General features: G+C 41.3%; 1 pseudogene; it reads right to left on the bottom strand.

The window, feature by feature from the left end:
* Positions 1–758: 758 nt before the first annotated feature.
* The window catches only part of LOC144783178 (small ribosomal subunit protein eS1-like), a 34,669-nt pseudogene continuing 17,073 nt past the window's right edge, over positions 759–18,354 (bottom strand).

Consider the following 18,354-nt stretch of genomic DNA (forward strand, 5'->3'; position numbering starts at 1 on the left):
GCATGGATGTTGATGTCCACTATAAAATCAATCAGAGAATGTAGGTTGTGGTCAAAGAATTCAAAGAATTCAGAAGAGACTGGAAATTGTAAACTTCATATCAGAAGGATAATATAATATAAACTAGTGTTCTTCATATCGCACAATATGAATATGAATACAATATCATACGACAATTTAGTGACACTAACACAAGTGAGTTACATTGATAAAGAGACTTAGAAATGAAGAGGTCAATTACAAGTGTTGAAATAGTCATGATGGAGATGACAATGGTAGTTATCAGCCACCTCAGGATTCCAAGATTTACAGTAACTCCATTCATCTTGTGGATCTCAAATTGAAATACTAGCCAGAAATAAGGAAGAACCAGGGAAATCAGGACGAGCATTTCAGATTGCCCTCTTAATTCCTTATTACTAAAGGGACAATCCGATTTTCACTTTAATACCTGTTCTATCAACCCCTGGAGTTGTAGATGCCCACAGTATCAGTAACTCAGAAGGGCGAACAAAACCGCGTTGGTGCAGCAACACTTGTAATGAGGTCTACAGGGGAGCCACAATGGCCAATCCAATCATGCCTAAGATAAAAAACGGACTTATCTGCAGTTCATCCATTCAGGGTGGTAAGGCTAAAATGACCAGATATAATTTATTTGCATACATTTTGTATTTTTTTGTAGGTATTTGAACAATTTAGACTGATTCTTACATAGGGAGCTTATAGACATCAGCCCCTTCCACATTTTCACAAGTTTAATCTCCAGCAGGATTCCTCGTGACACCCCTTTTACCATGCAGCTCCATTAATTTTCCCTGTTCCAACTCTGGCTTTTTAGCCATCTTAACCTTCTGTACATAAACATTATGGCAAGTGTGGGTCGACTGGCAAGCCTTCTCAATGTCTTTGTCAACACTGTCTAGGATTAGCTTGTTGACTACTCTTTTCAAGTCATTTGTGTGCACCTCACTGGTCATAATTGCCATAATTTTCCTGTGAATCTGATGCATCTGCTGGTACAGGTCATAGGGTGCTTTTCTTGGTGAAACCAACAGAGAAGAATTGGAAAAGGTGTATTCACTTTAAAATGAGACATAATCTTAGATTAGCCATGGATCACGTTTTGTCTGGGATGAGATTTATTCAGTGGCAATTGGTGAGGCAGTTTTTGCCTTAGAAATATTCTGAAACAAGAAACTCAAATTTCCAGAAGGCCATGTCATCATTCTGGAAATCAGCAAGACTCACCTCAAAAACACAGCCTTTAAGACCCTCTGAGACAATTGTGGTCTACTGGGTTTGGGTGATTAAAGTCTTTCCAATGTTGCAGGTATTGAACATTGCTGTTGCTATGACATCATACCTATCCTTTTTAGAGAAGGGCTCCACAATTTTGTTAGCACCTTTCTTGCCTCCTGTGATCAGTTTGTTCTTGCCAACTGGTATGTTTGTGCTTAGGGAACTAAAGATATAGATAGCATAATATAAAGAATTAGTGTCCTGTGTTACAATGCGAGATCAGTTTCTCACTGGCAACCTGTGTCAAAAGCGTTATTCCTCATCCCTATATTTGCATTATCCCACAGCTTTAAATGCAATTATGATTCCATCTTTATCGTTTTGTTGTGTAGTTCCTACTAATCCGTAGGATCTATGCATTCTTTGGACAACGTAAACTAGGGGCTTGGTGACAAGACTGATTCCGGACACCACTGCAGGATATGTTGGCCTATAGACCAGCTATCTCACAGTGCGCCTCACTAACCTACCAGGAAGGAAACGGTTTCTGGCAACCACCGAACATGACAACACTGACCCCTCAGGGATCATGGAAACAGTGCAGAACCTTTCGCTCAGTCACTCATGCTCACTTATTCTCAGAGAAGTATACAGAGACTACATAGTGGGACATTTTCAATATATTTAACGTATTCTAGTATAGAATACATGTTCTGCAATGATTCATAGACAGAAGCAGATAAAAGTGATTACAAGCACCAAAAGTGTGACTAGTAGATGTAGTTCTACCACGGTGCTAAAACAATGTATATATGCTGTCATATAGAACAAGACAATAATTGAGTGTACTCCTACTATGTGAACCATATTCTAAGTGTACCTTGTGTGTAGGTGTAGAGCCAAGAATCCCTTCAAGGGACTATCCAACCCCATTACCTGGGAGAGAGAATGAACGACCCCATCTTGGTCATGAACTGGACACGTCTCATGAGATGTCAGACCGCTGTGTGGTGAATTCACAGCATGCATGGACCTCTGGTGTCAGCTGGAGTGCCCCCATGGCAAATCTATTGGGATGCTCATCTTTTATAATAGAAAGTAGCCTTGTGATGTGCATATAGATTAGAATGGTATGGATATGTAGGTAGCTCTGTCGCCCCGTGGATGAAAATAGAGATGACATTTGTACATAGTGCGAAAAGGGACTTTGTACATAATGTTAAAGGCTTTGTGTTTTGCGAAACTATATGTATAAACAAGTTTAGTTTCAGGGAAACAAATCCAACATTCTTGCACAGGCAATAATTTGCAAAAGTTCACAGCTTTAATGTTATTGTGAGGTGAGTGCAAGAAATAAGGTGCTTCGCTACATGGGCCTAACACGGTAATATAACAGTTTCATCTTGCCCAATTTTACCTGATAGTTCAATTGATTACTACTACTTCTAATTCCTGGTGAGGGCAGTATGTGGAAGCAAGTCCTTGTGCCACCTCCCCATACGAAAGCTCTCCTGTCCAGCTTGCATGCAGTCTGCGGCCCTCTGCTGCCTATCTACCTGCTTCCCTCAGTTTGTGCCCCTCTGCTTGTTTGCTGCTTTGTTTAGCTTTTTCCGTTCATTTACTGCCCTCTGTTGTGCCTTTTCAGCTTGTTTTTCTGCCCTCTGTTTGCCATCTTCTGCTCTGTTGTGCCTTTTCTGACTGTTTTTCTGCCCTCAGTGTGTGCCTCCTCTGCTCATTTCTTGCTCTGTTTTGCTGTTTCTGACAGTTTTTCTGTCCTCTGTTTTGCCTTTTCTGCTCATTTTTCTGCCGCCCGTTCTGTTTTCTGCTCATATTTATGTCCTTTATTTTGCCCTCTTCTACTCTGTTTTGCCTTTTCGGCTCTTTTTTTGGCCCTTCATTTTGCATTTCTGCTGTTTTTTCTGCCCTCTGTTTGGGCTTCTTCTGCTTGCTTCTTCCTTCTTCCCGCTGTTCCCCTCCTCCACCCTTAGCCCTCCTTCAGGCACCCAGCACCCTGCCCTTCCTGCAGGACCTATTTAATAAAGGCCGCACCGCGACCCCATTGAGAAGGTCCTCATGCCAGCTCCCTCCGCAACAGTTCTACTGTATAATTTGTCCACCTTCTGCTACTCTCTGCTGCCTGTCTACCTGCTGCCCTCTATTTTGTCTTTTCTGCACTGTTTTGCCTTTTCAACTAATTTTTCTGCCTTCGGTTTTGCCTTTTGTGCTTATTTTTCTGCCCTTGTTTTGTCTTTTTCCACTTATTCCTTCCCCCAGATTTCTTAAGACCTGACTTTTCAACGGAGACCTCACGCCACAGCACCCAGAAACCCCCAGGGGTGTCAGTGTCGTGCTCTACAAATGCTGATAGATTGATTGATACTAATCGGACACAACACGTGAAATTGAGAAACTACTTGCCATTCTTTATAGGTCACACGCGAGGGTGCCTGTTAAGAGAGCTTTGTGCAATCTCACAGTTTGAGCTGATAAAATGCCTGGAGTGTTCCAAAGGCAGCACACTAAACTCAGATGTCAAGAGCTCTGAGTCTGCTTTATTATCATGGATCCTTTGAATGCCATCAACACATCCTTTGGCATAATTTTTCACGCTCACCCACGTATCATCTTAAGCAGCTCTCCTCATGGAGGCACTCTGTGTGTCTGATTCAGATGCAGAACGATGTGAATTATCAGCTTTCCATCACAATGTAGACAGCATTCTAGACACATCGCCAAGAGCCATGGAAATACCCAAGAAATAATGATATGGAAAGGAGTATTCATTCTTGCATAATGCTTGAAGTCCCTGGAAATATAACACTGAACTTAGGGGGGAAACATTAATGCAAATCAGACAGTTGAATGTAGGAATATCACATCTTTAGTGAAAGTGATACTGATGCAAGGATATACTTTAGGAGAAAAATATATACTACTAAAATATATTTACCATACAGACTGCTATGCACTCTACAAGTCCAAGATTTAGCAGATGATTAGTGGTTATGAGACTTTTGGTTTCCACCATATTCACAAGAAACGGTGCAGAGATTTTTCTTTTTGCACTGTAATTAAAATTCTGAACTATTTCATTCAGAATTTGCAATTATAATAATTTGGTTTCCTTTCTCCCAAAAATCCATTGCCACAAGATATAGCCTGACAATGTTGTGAAGCCAGTGGAGCAGGGCGATAGCAATGCAAATACATGGACACACGGACATAGCCTCTAACCCCCATTTTCTTAACCAGGCACTTGCTAATACTGGCCCTTTGGGACTTTTGTAGGCTTTCTTAACTTTCTATCTGGCCCAGACACATCTTAAGCTGTCTCTCCAGTACTATGAGTTTATTTCATGCACCTAGGCAAGTGCTATGTAGTCTCATTTTCCTGGTTGGCTTAATCGACCAAAAACAAGTTACATTTGTCTGAAAGCCAGTATACATAGGGAAGAAGGTGCTGCATAGCCATAGATGGGCCACCTGCAGTTAGGAGTATTGATAGTATAACCATCAGTGTCGGTTCAAGGCAAACCACTATGGTTGCAGAGGCCAGTTGCCAGCGACGTGGAAAATAAGCACCATCAAGCACAAACTGGATTTCGCAAACTCTGCTAGGGCAAGGAACAACTATCCAGCAATTCACTGAATGAACTACTATCACTTAACTTGCTACATCTGCTTTTACTACTGTTGCGATTAAGGACATTAGTAGGCATAAAGTAAATGTACTCACTAACCATAATCGTTGTAAAGCAATGTCTTTAAGTATGTGGTTTCTCCCCCAAAACAGCTCTAAAATACATCCAATATGGATCGATCTCAGGCTGACCTCGTTGCCATCACAAACAAATGGCTCTAGGCTTCTTCCAGGTCTGATATTGTGTTGGCTATCCCCACAGGACACAAAATAATTGAGAACAACAGGTACTTGGGTAGTAGAAACCATGTAGCACTGAATACTTTGAAATTTCAGTTTTGGTTTTCCATTGGACAGAGAAAATAAACTGTCTTGTTATATCCCTATCCTATTGACTCAGGTAACTGGTTACTTTTTAAAAGACACTCGTGCTTAGTATGTTCTCAAATAATAGAAAAATGAGTCTTCAATATATTGCTGACTGCCCTGATAATAGGGATATGCATGTATTAATTGAGTATTGAAGGCTGTCAGTCTTGGAAACATGTGGGAAAGCTGTCACAATGACTGTGCATCTTGAATCTTGTTTCCAGCTACCCACTGGACTACCATTGCCCCTGCTTTCACCACTAGGTAGACCGCCCTATCGGTCCTGCTTTTGAAACCTTCCAAACACAAAGAGGATTCTTGGTGAAAAACGTGCACCAGCTGTACCTCCTCCAGTTGCCAAGCACTAGTGGGAAAGTTGATTTAGTGATTGGTTATTGACGTGTATATCCAGAATAAATAAAGATTTTCACTGTCCCAAAGTGATGCAAAGTCATGCAAAATGGTGCAAGTGGTTTACCTTTCAGTGTAAAAGGTATTTTGCATTTGAAGCAGCCCTTTTTTAAGAGTACGCAGAGCTTTACACAGTTTTGTGTCCATTTTACTCAAGGGAGAGTCACTAAGGCATTACAGTGCAATTACCCATAGTTTGTGATGCAAAGCCCAGTTTACTAAGAATGGCCGACTGGGATTTGCATCAAAAGCTAATTGCTCCTTCAAGCAGCTGATAACAAAGCAAAATATTTTAATTTATCAAAGAACCACACGCAGTGCATTTCTGCTGAGTTACACAGCCCACACCCGGTGTGCGGGATCCTTCGGTGCTTGTCTGGATGTAGGAGTGTACCCTGGAACAGTATACTTCTAGTATAAATCCTATGCTTGATAGTTCAAAGTGACCTCGGCACGGCTGTGAGTTACACAAGGCTGCCTTTAAGAGTACAACTGCAGAGGAACAAAACAGCAGGCCAACTCACCCTTGCTCAACACAGTGCACCAATTTGGTTGCTGCTTTGAGTTGCATTGAAATTAGAATATCTTTTGCGTAGTGTGCAAATTTAACACTGTTTACCATGGACATGGTGAAGTGAACTTTCCTCCTCTCTAAATAACTCAGAGACTTATTTGCAAGCCCCTTGCAACGCAAAAGCCTCACTTTTAATGTGTCAAAAAGTTATGTCTTACACCTGCAACTACAACTCCAATCTTGGAATTGAGTTCAACGTGAATGTTAGTATATGTTTTTCAAAGATGATCAGCATTTACCATCTGCTCCTAACACAATTATATGATTTTATGAAAGACTACATCAAAATATCTACTTATTTTGCCATTTTAGTATGGAATATGCACTGATATCATTAAACAAATCAGTCAGATGAAAAAACTTCCACAGTAGGCATCTATATTTACTACCCCATACACTGCTTCCTGTTTCCAAACCCTCAGAATGCTAAATAAGAATTTTAAATGACTCCCTACCAATGCCAGAAAAACCTTTACCAATATCCTCACCACTAGTAAACTGGACAAGGGAAACACATTCTAAGCTGGAATCACCAAGCAGCTCCCCAAAGTCTGCAAACCATCCAGAAAGCAGCAGCCAGACTCATCTTTGATCTTCCATGCAGGACTCACATGACACTACACCTAAGGCAGCTCCACTGGCTCCCGATACACAAGCATGCACAGTTCCAACTGCTCATCCACACCTTCAAAGCCCTTTCCAACACAGGACCGGTATACCTGAACAGCAGCATCTCCTTCCACCAACCTTCCAGACACCTCCGCTCTGCTGGACTTCTTCTCACAGAAATCCCATGCATACACAGGAACAGAACCAGCGGTGCATACAAAGTAACCAGTGGTGGCTACCACCAAAAAGTACAGATGAGGCGAGGTCGGAAGCGGTGTAGGAGGGTAGAAAAGTAAATCAAATGACTTACCTAGCTGCCGGCCACCACCTTCGCAGAGCTCCGTCTTCTTCAGTTCCTACAGGAAGCACACAAGGGCTCCCCTAAGCCAATCACACCGCTGCTGGCATCATGACAGCTGATACAGAAAACAGTTGGTCCCAACAGGAATTATACAAGTCATGTATCACATAGTACCCAATATCCCACATTAAAAATACTTTAAGACATTGGTAACAAATTTGTATAAATAGAATATTCATTAATCACTTCTTGACACATTAATTCATGTGACACAGAGGCTCCACAGTGAGTGGAAAGTCAGTGTAAATAAGAATGCTTGTGAATAGATAAGAAGAGAATGAGAATTACAAGTGAGAATATATATAGTGTAAGCAATGATTTCAGATAAAGACCGGCTGAGGATACATATTCTAATTAAATTATTCACAAGTCATTAGATGCACCATTAGAATAGCCCAATTCCAAGTTCGCTCCACGTGTAAAACTACAGTGGGTTCAAGGGGAGCCACTGCGCCACTTTGTATCATACCCTTTTACAGGTCTTCCAGAAGAGTTTATTGAGTTATTGATTGATGTCCTCGACCCTCTTTCAGATTGCTCCCTACCTGTCCTGAAGAAGACCCCATAGCAAGGTTCCATTTGTCCTCCCTACCTTTCGGGGATAAAACTTCAACATCTTTAACCCTATCGACCTGGATAGCAAAATTCCTCCGCGTTAAGATAAACACAGGATTCAAATGGTTTATCTAATAACTTGGGGACGCGCAAACAAACAGAGCAGCAGTTTCCCGGTTGTGGGGGCAGGACCACAGCATCCAGCAGGCTGTGCTGGTCATGGCACGTCACACTTTCTGCACCAGGAGGCGCATAAAAGCCATACCGGGCTCCCGCAGCGCGGGACGCGCAAACAAACAGAGCAGCAGTTTCCCGGTCCTGGGGGCAGGTCCACAGCATGCAGCAGGCTGTGCTGGTCGAGGCACGTCACCCTTTCCGCGCCAGGAGGCGCATAAAAGCAATACCGGGCTCCCGCAATGCGGGACGCGCGTGTGCGAAGCCCGGGCAAAGGGCGGGCCCGTCTGTGCCCGTCAGAGCCAGGAAGAGGCGGGGCGGGGCCAGGTTCTTTATCTTTCATTCCATAGCTAACTTCTGAGTGCACTTTTATTTGGTACGTGTTACCCCTAATGTTGGAAAAAAGGGGGCTTGGCTTGTAAACTCATTCACGGTGTGTACTGCACTGCTTGACCGGGGAGCAGTCGTCTTTACCTGGGAAAATGTTGCATAAACGGAAAGGAGGGGGTACAAAGGTGAACACACCGAAGCAATTAACACGTTCAACCCTGGATTGCTATTTACTTAAAGCAACGAAGGCAATCGAAAAAGAAATTGAGTCGGCCGAGTGAGGGATGTCGGTTGGAGGAAGGGTGGTAAACAATCAAGCAACCCTGGGTACTATGAACCTTACCCAATCCACTACGCCAAATGACATTGATATTGATGCCAACATTGAGAGCGAGCCATGTAATCTAAACTTGTGCCCAAAATCTTAACCTTAGATCAACTGGGCTCAAGGGTGGGGGCGACAGTAGATCACAGTGGTGGTGCTAAGAAAAAGAGGAAAGTGAAACATACTGGTCAAGCTTCCTATATCCGTACTAGATCAAGGCATAAGGCAAAAGAACTAGCATCTGATGAGGTTGACACAAGTGATGAATGTCCGGTGACAAATGGCCTACTCACCCCAGTCAACTTGGATGCCTCCGTGACTTGTATAGTGGACGTGCTAATTGTGCGCCTTGATCAATCGATGTCAAAAATGATTTTTCCAATAATTTCGTGATTGGAGAAACTTGAGGCATCTGTAGATCTAATGTATAAATGTGTCAAAGGAATTTCAGGGCATGAGGGAGGCAAGCGTAATAATGGGGGAAGTGGCATAGAGGTCAGTTCAGGTAGGGAGCAAGGTCTCCGAGCACCCCCTAAAAGGGCCAAGGGTAAAACAGGGCGGATGGATACATCAAACAGTAAGTCCATACTAGAGCAACCCACTATACCTCCCAGTGTAAATCACCCAACACAGGGAGGTCTTATCCCTAGTGGAGTACAAGACCAGGTAAATACTCTATTTAGACCAGCAGACATTAGTACCAACCTATGTAATGTATCTGGCAATAGGGGGGAAAGGTGCTCTAATGAACCACCTAAATCCAACCCACAAACCGGGCCTATTGGAAACTCCTATGGCGCTTAAACAAAACTACATCTTCCCCCTGAATGTTCCCTGTATGTGGTTATGCTTGCAAATGTCGTTCCCCCAATGGAAAACAAATGGGAATCTTTTATTGAACAAAAGAACAAAGTATGCCATTGGCTATCTCAGCACACGAACTTCTCAGGTATATTTTTTTTAGGATATCTTGTATGTAAGGCGGGTGGACTGGATTGGTGCTTCTGTGAAGTCTGTTGCTGGTGATTGCATAGTTATAAATTGCAGATCCCCACATATGGCCTCGTGGCTTCTAAGTTGGGGCTCCCAGCTGGAAGCACTCAGGGATGGAAGAGGACCTAAGTTATTACCCCTTGCTTTCTTTCATAGGCACTTTGTACAGGAAGTACGGCAGATTAAGGGAGGTAGGGCTCTCCCACAGCATGAACTTAACCCTAAGCCACCTCATGCACCTGAATTAAGAAATAGATTCCAACTGTTGTCAGGCCTGGATGATCTAGACTGACTAGATACGAGCAGAGACATTGCACCTCCTGAGTTAGAGGGCGCGAGAGGCACAGACCTGACAAAATCGATTGCTTGGCCTACAGAGGTAGCTGTCATCCCTAAATCCCCTACCATATTATGCAACCTTTTGCTGGTACAGCCAGAAGGTGGGGATGAGGGGAGGGCATCCCTCCTTGAAAGGGATCCCCGGGCCATAGGGAAAAAGGTCCAGGATCTGGAAATCATCTCCTGGAATGTGGCAGGTATTACACTGAAACTACACGATCCAGACTGGTGTTCCATGATGGATACATTTCACATTTGCCTTTTGCAAGAAACCTGGGCAGTTGAAAAAGTGTACAGGATTGGCTATACTACTTTTAGTATTGAAGCCAAAAAGGGGCAAATGGGTCGACCTGTAGGTGGCCTTCTGATTTGGATTAAAAACACAATAGCCTGCAAACTTAAAGTTCTCGATTTAGGCTCGGTGGATATTTTAGGGCTGTCATTAGGGCTTGCAAAAGGGAAACCCCAAGTAAAGTTAATAAATTCATATAATCATTGTAGTAATCCACACAAACTTTCTGACACTATAACTACACTGTCAAACCATCTAGAACTAGATAGAGGAAACCATCTATTGATAGTTGCTGGTGATTTCAATGTTTCGTTTGAGCCGGTAGATTATATCCAGGAACTAATATCTGATGAGGATGAAGCGAGAGGCAATTAGAAACTAGAAATCCCGCCAATAAAAAAGAGCACAACAGGTCATGTCCTTGACTATTCATTTTGGTTTTCGGGCCTGTAATGGCCGAACAACATCTGATAGAACTGCGTGCCATACATTCCAGAGAGGGTCAAGCAGATCCAGAATAGACTGTATTTTGGTCGATATCGATCTATGGCCAAATGTAAAGGATATGATGGTCCAGAATAGGTCTGATAGCAACCATAATGCCCTTGTATTAACAATGTCTAACCTAGTAGTGTGGCAAAGGGAAACCATTCAAAAAAGTGCTCCCGTGGCAGTAAGTAATAATGAGAAAAGGATAAGGTGGCTGATGATACTATCTGATGGGGAGTCTCTCCCTAAGATAACCAAAAGGTTGAGCTAGCTCTTTCTGATCTTATGGAGATTAATGGAGAAGTGGCAGATACCATGACAATCTTTTCACGTCTAAATGTCAACCCACTTCTCTAGGGAATATGGAAAAATTATTCCTGTAAGACACAACGCTCCCTGGTTTAGCTGGAACTGTGAACAAGCTAGAACTAATTTGATAACTGCAATTAAAAATAAATCACCACAAGCCATTAAAGAAGGCAGGAAGAGGTATAAGTCTGTGCAAAGGGAGGCAAAAAGGGAATGGGAGGGGGAAAAGTAGAGGTCACTTCTGGTGGCATCTAAAGAGAAAAATAGTCAAGTCTTTTGGCGTCTTATAGCTAAACAGACGGCAAATCCCAAAATAGTGGAAAATTTCCATCTGCAACCTCAAATTTGGGAGGAGCACTTTCGGAACCTGTACTTACATCAGAGTGACCAGCCTGTCATGCCTCTGAGGGTAAATCTATCCAGTTTGACCTCGGAGGACAATAGGTTGATCACTGTGGGTGAGAACATATTGGCTATTAAAACCCTCAAGAAAGGGAAGGCACCTGGCTTGGACAAGCTACCAGGAGACATGTATGGTGCGGAACCTGAAATAGACTTACTTCAGTCTTTAATGCCATTATGGGAGGAGGTGAGATTCCGGAGTCATGGAAAGGCGCCGATATCATCCCAATATACAAGAAAGGCAATAAGGGGTCCCCGGAAAATTATAGGCCAATTAGCCTCATAGCTGTCTCCCAGAAAATCTTTGGTAAAGTTGTCCTAGCCAGAATTCATCTATGGATCGAGGAACATAACATCCTCTCTGATCTCCAGGCAGGCTTCAGGATGTCCACGAGCACAACTGATCAGGTGTTCAGATTTCTGATGTTAGTCTCAAAAGAAGTTACCATCGCTAGAGGCCACCTGTATGTTGTGTTTGTGGACCTTAAGACTGCTTCTATTCCATTGATCGATCCATTCTGTGGTCTGTTCTGAGAGATATGGACCTACCCTCATATTTAGTTGACATCCTGATCCGTCTGCATTTTAATACCTTTGCCAGAGTTAGATGGAACAGTGATGGTGGCCTAACCGGAAAGATCCAGATCCAAAAAGATGTCAGAAAAGGGTGTGTCTTAGCCCCCACCCTATTTTCACTCTTTAATAGGATTATAGGTGATCTCTTCAACTGTGGTGGTGATCCTCCTAAATGGCGGGTAGGGTGGTACCTTGCTTGCTCTTTGCGGATGATACACTCCTAATGGCTAGATCCACAAGGGGAATTCAGAATCTACTAAGTAGTTTTGAAAGGGCTTGTCGAGCTCGGGGACTGACGATTAATTTTAAGAAAACCAAGTATATGGTGTTTAACCCATATAAACAAGACAAGGGGAAATTAATGTTGGATTCCCAAGTCCTAGAGCGGGTTAAGTTGTTCGATTATCTTGGGGTCCGTATCAGTGAGAACCTAGCACGGTCTTATCAAATTGAAAAGAGTACCATTTGCCTCCAACATATAGATAGTGCGATTGCCAAGAGATCCAGAACATCCCCGTTTAGACTCATTTCTCCGCTACCTGGTTTTTTGGATCAGGATCTGGGATAGTAATACACAAGTTCCCACAAAGGAAGCCTTGATAGAGCTCATTTCTCTTCACAAACAATCAGGACGTATAAAATGGCTAAATTTTATCAGGTATTGGTTATTCAGATTAAATCTGGCTTTCCTATGGGAGGATCCTGGCTCGATTATAAGAAGTATGGTTCCTACATTAAAACAAAGGTACTGAGAATTCCAAGATCGATCTAGTCTTGAGTGCAATGTTCATGGCTCCTTGACATCTAGCTTTTTAAATGTGAAGGCTTGTTACAAATTTGAGTTATGTTTGGATGATATCGAGCCGGCCCAAGCTAGAGTATTGTTTCTCCAATTTAGATATGGGACTTTGCCCCTTAATAGTTGGAGATCAAACTGGAGAAACACTGGCTTGACTTCACTATGCCCTGCGTGCCTTTCTGCACCTGAGTCCAACACACATTTTCTTTTTCATTGCTGTGCATACGATGACCATAGGAGACAATGGATTGTACCAGTTTGTAGGTTACTGTCTTGTAGTAGGCCAGCTGAGGCATTTAGAATATTTTCATCTGACACCACGAGGTGGTTGGCTTTTGCTTTTTCCAGATAGTTGTTATTTGCTTGGTGGAGGAGATCCAAGATAATCAAATCTGTTCTGGGGAGTAGATTATGATCTTGATATTGATTATTTAAGCCTTTATTGACGTTGATGTATTGTAACTGTTTCTTTGAATCTGACTATGCCCATATAAGAACACATTTACAGATGAATTATGACTGTTATTTGATTTGTTCATAATTAAGTTTGCTGCTAAAGTGGCTTGGGATCAAATGTTTTTTAACTAGTATTTTTAAATTGTTATTTTATGAAAAGTTTTTATTATCTTAAACTGTATTACTTGTTGCAATGATCAAGTGATTCAACTTGTGGATAATTCAATTAGAAAAAAGTATCCTCATCCGGTCTATATCTAAAATCATTGCTTACACCCTATATATTCTCACTTGTAATTCTTATCCTCTTATCTATTCACGAGCACTCTTAATCTACACTGACTTTCCACTCACTGTGGAGCAACTGTGTCCCATGAATTAATGTTTAGAAGTGATTAATGAATATTCTTTATAAATAAATTTGATACCAACGTCTTAAAGTGTTAAGTAATTTATTTTATCGGGTACTAAGTGATACGTAATTTGAATAATTCCCGTTGGGACCAACTGTTTTCTGTACCAAGTATTACCCAGGTTCTACAGCCCACTGGGTTGCCCCATTATTTTGTAATGTTGTCACCATGACAGAAGCATCGTGATTGGTCTGAGTGCTGTGGTTCAGCACTCAGACGGGGACAATAAGCCTGTGCATGTTCTCTGCAAATTTCTATACCATACAGACGGTGGAGAACAAGATGGCTGGCCAAACCATCATGCACACTTAAGTGCCCCAACCACTCCACCCTTGCTGGCTGTGACTACAGTCATACCCAGCCCCATCCCACAAACCTTCCTCACTAAGAAAAAATAAAATTATAATAACGTTGCGTCCCTATCATTCTATTTTTCCTTTTGTCACTGCTTGCTCCTCTGCCTTAGCGAAGGAGCCACTGCTTACAACAGAATCTAAGATCGATCCTTCTCTTTCATCAAACCTAATGTGTGAAATGACCTTGCAATACATATGAGAGCCTTCTAACTCTCTTTGTGAGTTTTGCAAATAGCTGAAGACATGGCTCTTCGAATAAACCATCCTGCCTTTGAGGCTATACTCCTCACTGTGCACAGCGACAGGTAACCCTCATGGTTGAAAGTGTGCTCTATAAATACAAGTAACTTAATATGATAATATATCATAACATATCATAAAATACACATGTATCTTCTGTTCAAGTTTCTTTTTTTTCACTGAAATATACAATTGATGAAATATAAAACAATCCTACAGCCTGTAATGGGTAAACATCACTTACAATGAAACTTTTACAACGCACAACCATTACAACGCGGTCATTACAACGCAAACTATTACAACGCATTGCGCTGGGGGGCGCTCTAGGATAGGGAATAGGTTAATTTACTATCCAATAACCTTCCCTAGTGTCCACGGGGACTGGAGTTGGAATAGTAAATTAAACTATTCACTATCCAACACCCAAAAGCGCTATGCGTTGTAATGGTATGCGATGTAAAAACCGCGTTGTAAAGGCAGGCGTTGTAATAGCCTGCGTTGTAACGTCATACATCCCCTGTAATGGTATGCCTGGTAGCTGCTATTCGATCACTGTGGATCAATTCCCTTCCACTTACTTCTACAATCAACCAAACAGAGAGAATACACTAAGGCCTCAAGGTCTATAAAACTGAATGATGCAGCATAGATGATGAGAGCAACACCACTACACTACTTCATATTACTTCTTCAGATAAAAACAGAGGTGAGTACATAGAACATGCCCAAATACAATAATACTCAAAATCCTTGTGATATAACCTCTGAAGGCTCACAGTGGTAGCACCAAGGAATATCTGAAAGTAGCTCTACAGAGCAGAACATTCACCTAATCTGCTACGAAAAACGAAAACGTGCAAATAAGGTAACTCATTCTTGACAGCGACGGAAAACCTGGTTCACATGAGTAGGTGAGCATATGGACATTTTTCACAATGGTGCAAAAAAAAACTAAATGCATAATATGAAAAGCCCATCTGATAAGTAGCACATTTTCATAGAATTTCGAAGCTCCCAGTACTTTTAGAAAAGCATGTTCTATGCAGGTTCTCCTGATGGAAATTAGAAACTCAGAATGTGGATGTCAGCAGATAGGGCCACTTTCCATGGTGCCCTCTAACTTCAGTGATGTTAGTAACAGGAGTTACCACCCTCACTGGAATAACGAGTCCTTTGAGAACACCACAGGTCTGTTGCATTTCACCTGGAGTGAAATACCGGAAGTCAAGCAGAATTAATGGGGGAATGAGACTGGAATCATTCTTGCACTGCTAGACCTCACTATTATTTTATTCTCCTGTATCCCTTTAAGAATACACATGCTTTTTTCAAAAGATGATCTAACATTATAACTGAACTAAAGAACCTGACTTCTTTGTGAAATGTGCTATTTCCTGAAAATTTTATTTTTATTTTGCTTCATACCATATGATTTCACTGTGTTTAGATTGTTTCCTCTGCCACATATTCATAATGAACAAGTGTATCCATGAAAGATCTACCTCCATTGGACATTGATGACATTTTCACCTGTTTTTGCAACATGTTTATTGGCCTTCTATATAGTTTGTGTTTCCAGCTAGAGTCAAGGCATTTTAGGCACTCCTGCCATGCCCTTTAGTACTTTATGGTGCTAGCTCCAATCATAATAAGCTATTGCTAACTGTGATGTTCTTCAATTGTCCTTGCTCTAAGTGAGAAGACTTCCTATCCTTATGTCAATTTAGCTACTGCTGTGGTTATTTTCTTCTCCTTGTCTTAATGCTTGCCACTGCAGCTGTTTGGAGAACTCAGCTGAGTCTCAGGAACTGCCCTTTATGGGGTTCTTCCTTTTGTAGTTATCTGACTTTGCTACAGAATTTGCTTGCTCTTTTCCAAAGGGAACTCTTTATGGGTTCTCGTTAGGATAGGATAGGTCCTTTCATTTTGAATAGGGACTACAATTCTGAATGGAACATGCTGTTATTTTCTATGCTTGTTCTAATGATATTTAATTTTGATAATTTATGTAATTGGATCTATTTTGACTAATCTCAATAAAAGAACAAAAATACCCACTAATCTCTTAAAGAGAAAATATACTTTGGAAACTTTATCAAACCTCTCTTAATTGGCTGAACATCAAATGCAAATAATGATGTCTAGTTTGTGTAATGCCCCATTCTACTACAATCTACTTAGGGAGGCATCGAAATTCCAGTTTAGAAAAGTAAGTTTTAAGGTGACGCTATTTCTAAAAAATGTTTTTAAGATTTCCGTTCTCGCAGCATAAACAAGAAGCAGTGGCCTAAGAACAATTGATGTGTGTTCAATTGAAAGCCTTTACATATTACTTTCATATCACATTGATGTTTGCTTCACACTTTGCTCAAGTGATTTTTGTGCTCACATGTAAAACAGAGTGCAATGTTGGAGATGTCACATTATTTAAAATAAAAATGCAATCTTTCAGGCGCTCGAAATAAAATAAATGATTATAAAAAAATTTGTAATTCCTAGCTTTAGGCAATGTTTATGGAGAGTAGGGATTCCAAGCTCATAGCAGAATACATAGCAGCACAAACAAAGGCTGCTTGAAGTACAAGAATGCGATGAAAGACTCTTTCAGGCAGTAGTGACGATAAAAGGTAGACAGAATATTAAAAGCGTTGTTGGCATTTCAGAAAAAACGTCACTGGTCCCAAGTTAATCATTCATCAAAGCAACTGTCAGATAATGTTTTCTATTGACATTAATATGTAAGTGTGTGCATGTAACCTTTGAAGGTTCTTTCAGGAGTCGCATATATTTACATTTCATCCATGATGTCCTACTCAACACACGATTAGCAACCTTTGTTTTTATCTGCCAAGATACAACGGTCTGCGACGTTAGCAAACTATGAACTTAAATCGTGAACAACATTTTGATTTAATGTGTTATGAAGATTGATAAGACACTGTACCTTGAACAAACAGGAGGATTCCTTATGTTGAGAACATACAGCCTGATTCATGAAGCAAAATTGCACTCGCAAAGGGCAAGATTCTCAGAATCTTGCCTTTTGCGAGTGCAATTTTGGCATTTGGGATTCACAATCCCAAATGCAAAAAGAGCTAATGAGGAATTAGCAAATATGCGAGGATTAGCATTTAAGGAATCTCTATTAGAGATTCCTTAAATGCTATTCATGACACTTGCAAAAATTGCGATTTAGCAAAATTGGGCCGCTATTTACCGAGAGGTCAGACCTCTCGGTAAATAGCAAAAACATAGAAAAATGCTTTTAAAAGCATTTTTCTAAGTTGCATGTTGCACACACACATGTCCTTTGGACATGTGTGTGCGCAACACCTGTTCAAATGTGCATTTTAGGGGTGCTACAGGGTGTCCTTTGGACACCCCTGGCCCCCTTAAAATCGCTATCTGATTTGCGAGTAGCAAATTGCTACTCGCAAATAAGGGATACTCCCCATTCATTCCTATGGGCCTTTTGGCCCATAGGAATGAATGGGGAGTTATTCCTTTTTTTGCGAGTAGCAAATTGCTACTCGCAAATAGAGAACATGTAGGAATCGCTATTGATTTAGCAATTCCTACATGAATGCCGTTTTGCGTGTCCTCAATAGCGAGTCGCTATGATTCGCTATTAGGGCCACGCAAAACGGCCCGTACATGAATCAGGCTGATAGTCATGTACTCTGCAACCAACATTATGATTATCAGTAGGTAACTGCAAAGCATACTTAGTCCGGCTGGAATAGAACACTCAACAAGATCAAAAAAGGAGCCCAATAGACCAAACAGAGATGCATGTAGCGCTTATATTGATTAATTGATTAGTAGTAAGGAATCTGCTCATAGGTAATATGGTTGGCGAAGGAGCAGCAAAACTGCATTTTTTCAGTAAGAGAATAAAAAAAACATAAACATATTGAGAACAAGCAATGCCCACTGAAAATGTATTAGATTAAAATAATTCTCAGTAGCTCTCAGCTAAATCTGTGTAGGTAGAGCAAAGAGAAAGATGGCCCAGAACATTGAAATACAAAAAGACTCCTGAATAAACATTGCCTGGGTATGTTATTTGTATCCTGGTGTGGAGTGGGATTCCATAC

Source organism: Lissotriton helveticus, chromosome 9, assembly GCF_964261635.1.
Source record: "Lissotriton helveticus chromosome 9, aLisHel1.1, whole genome shotgun sequence".
Taxonomy (NCBI): domain Eukaryota; kingdom Metazoa; phylum Chordata; class Amphibia; order Caudata; family Salamandridae; genus Lissotriton; species Lissotriton helveticus.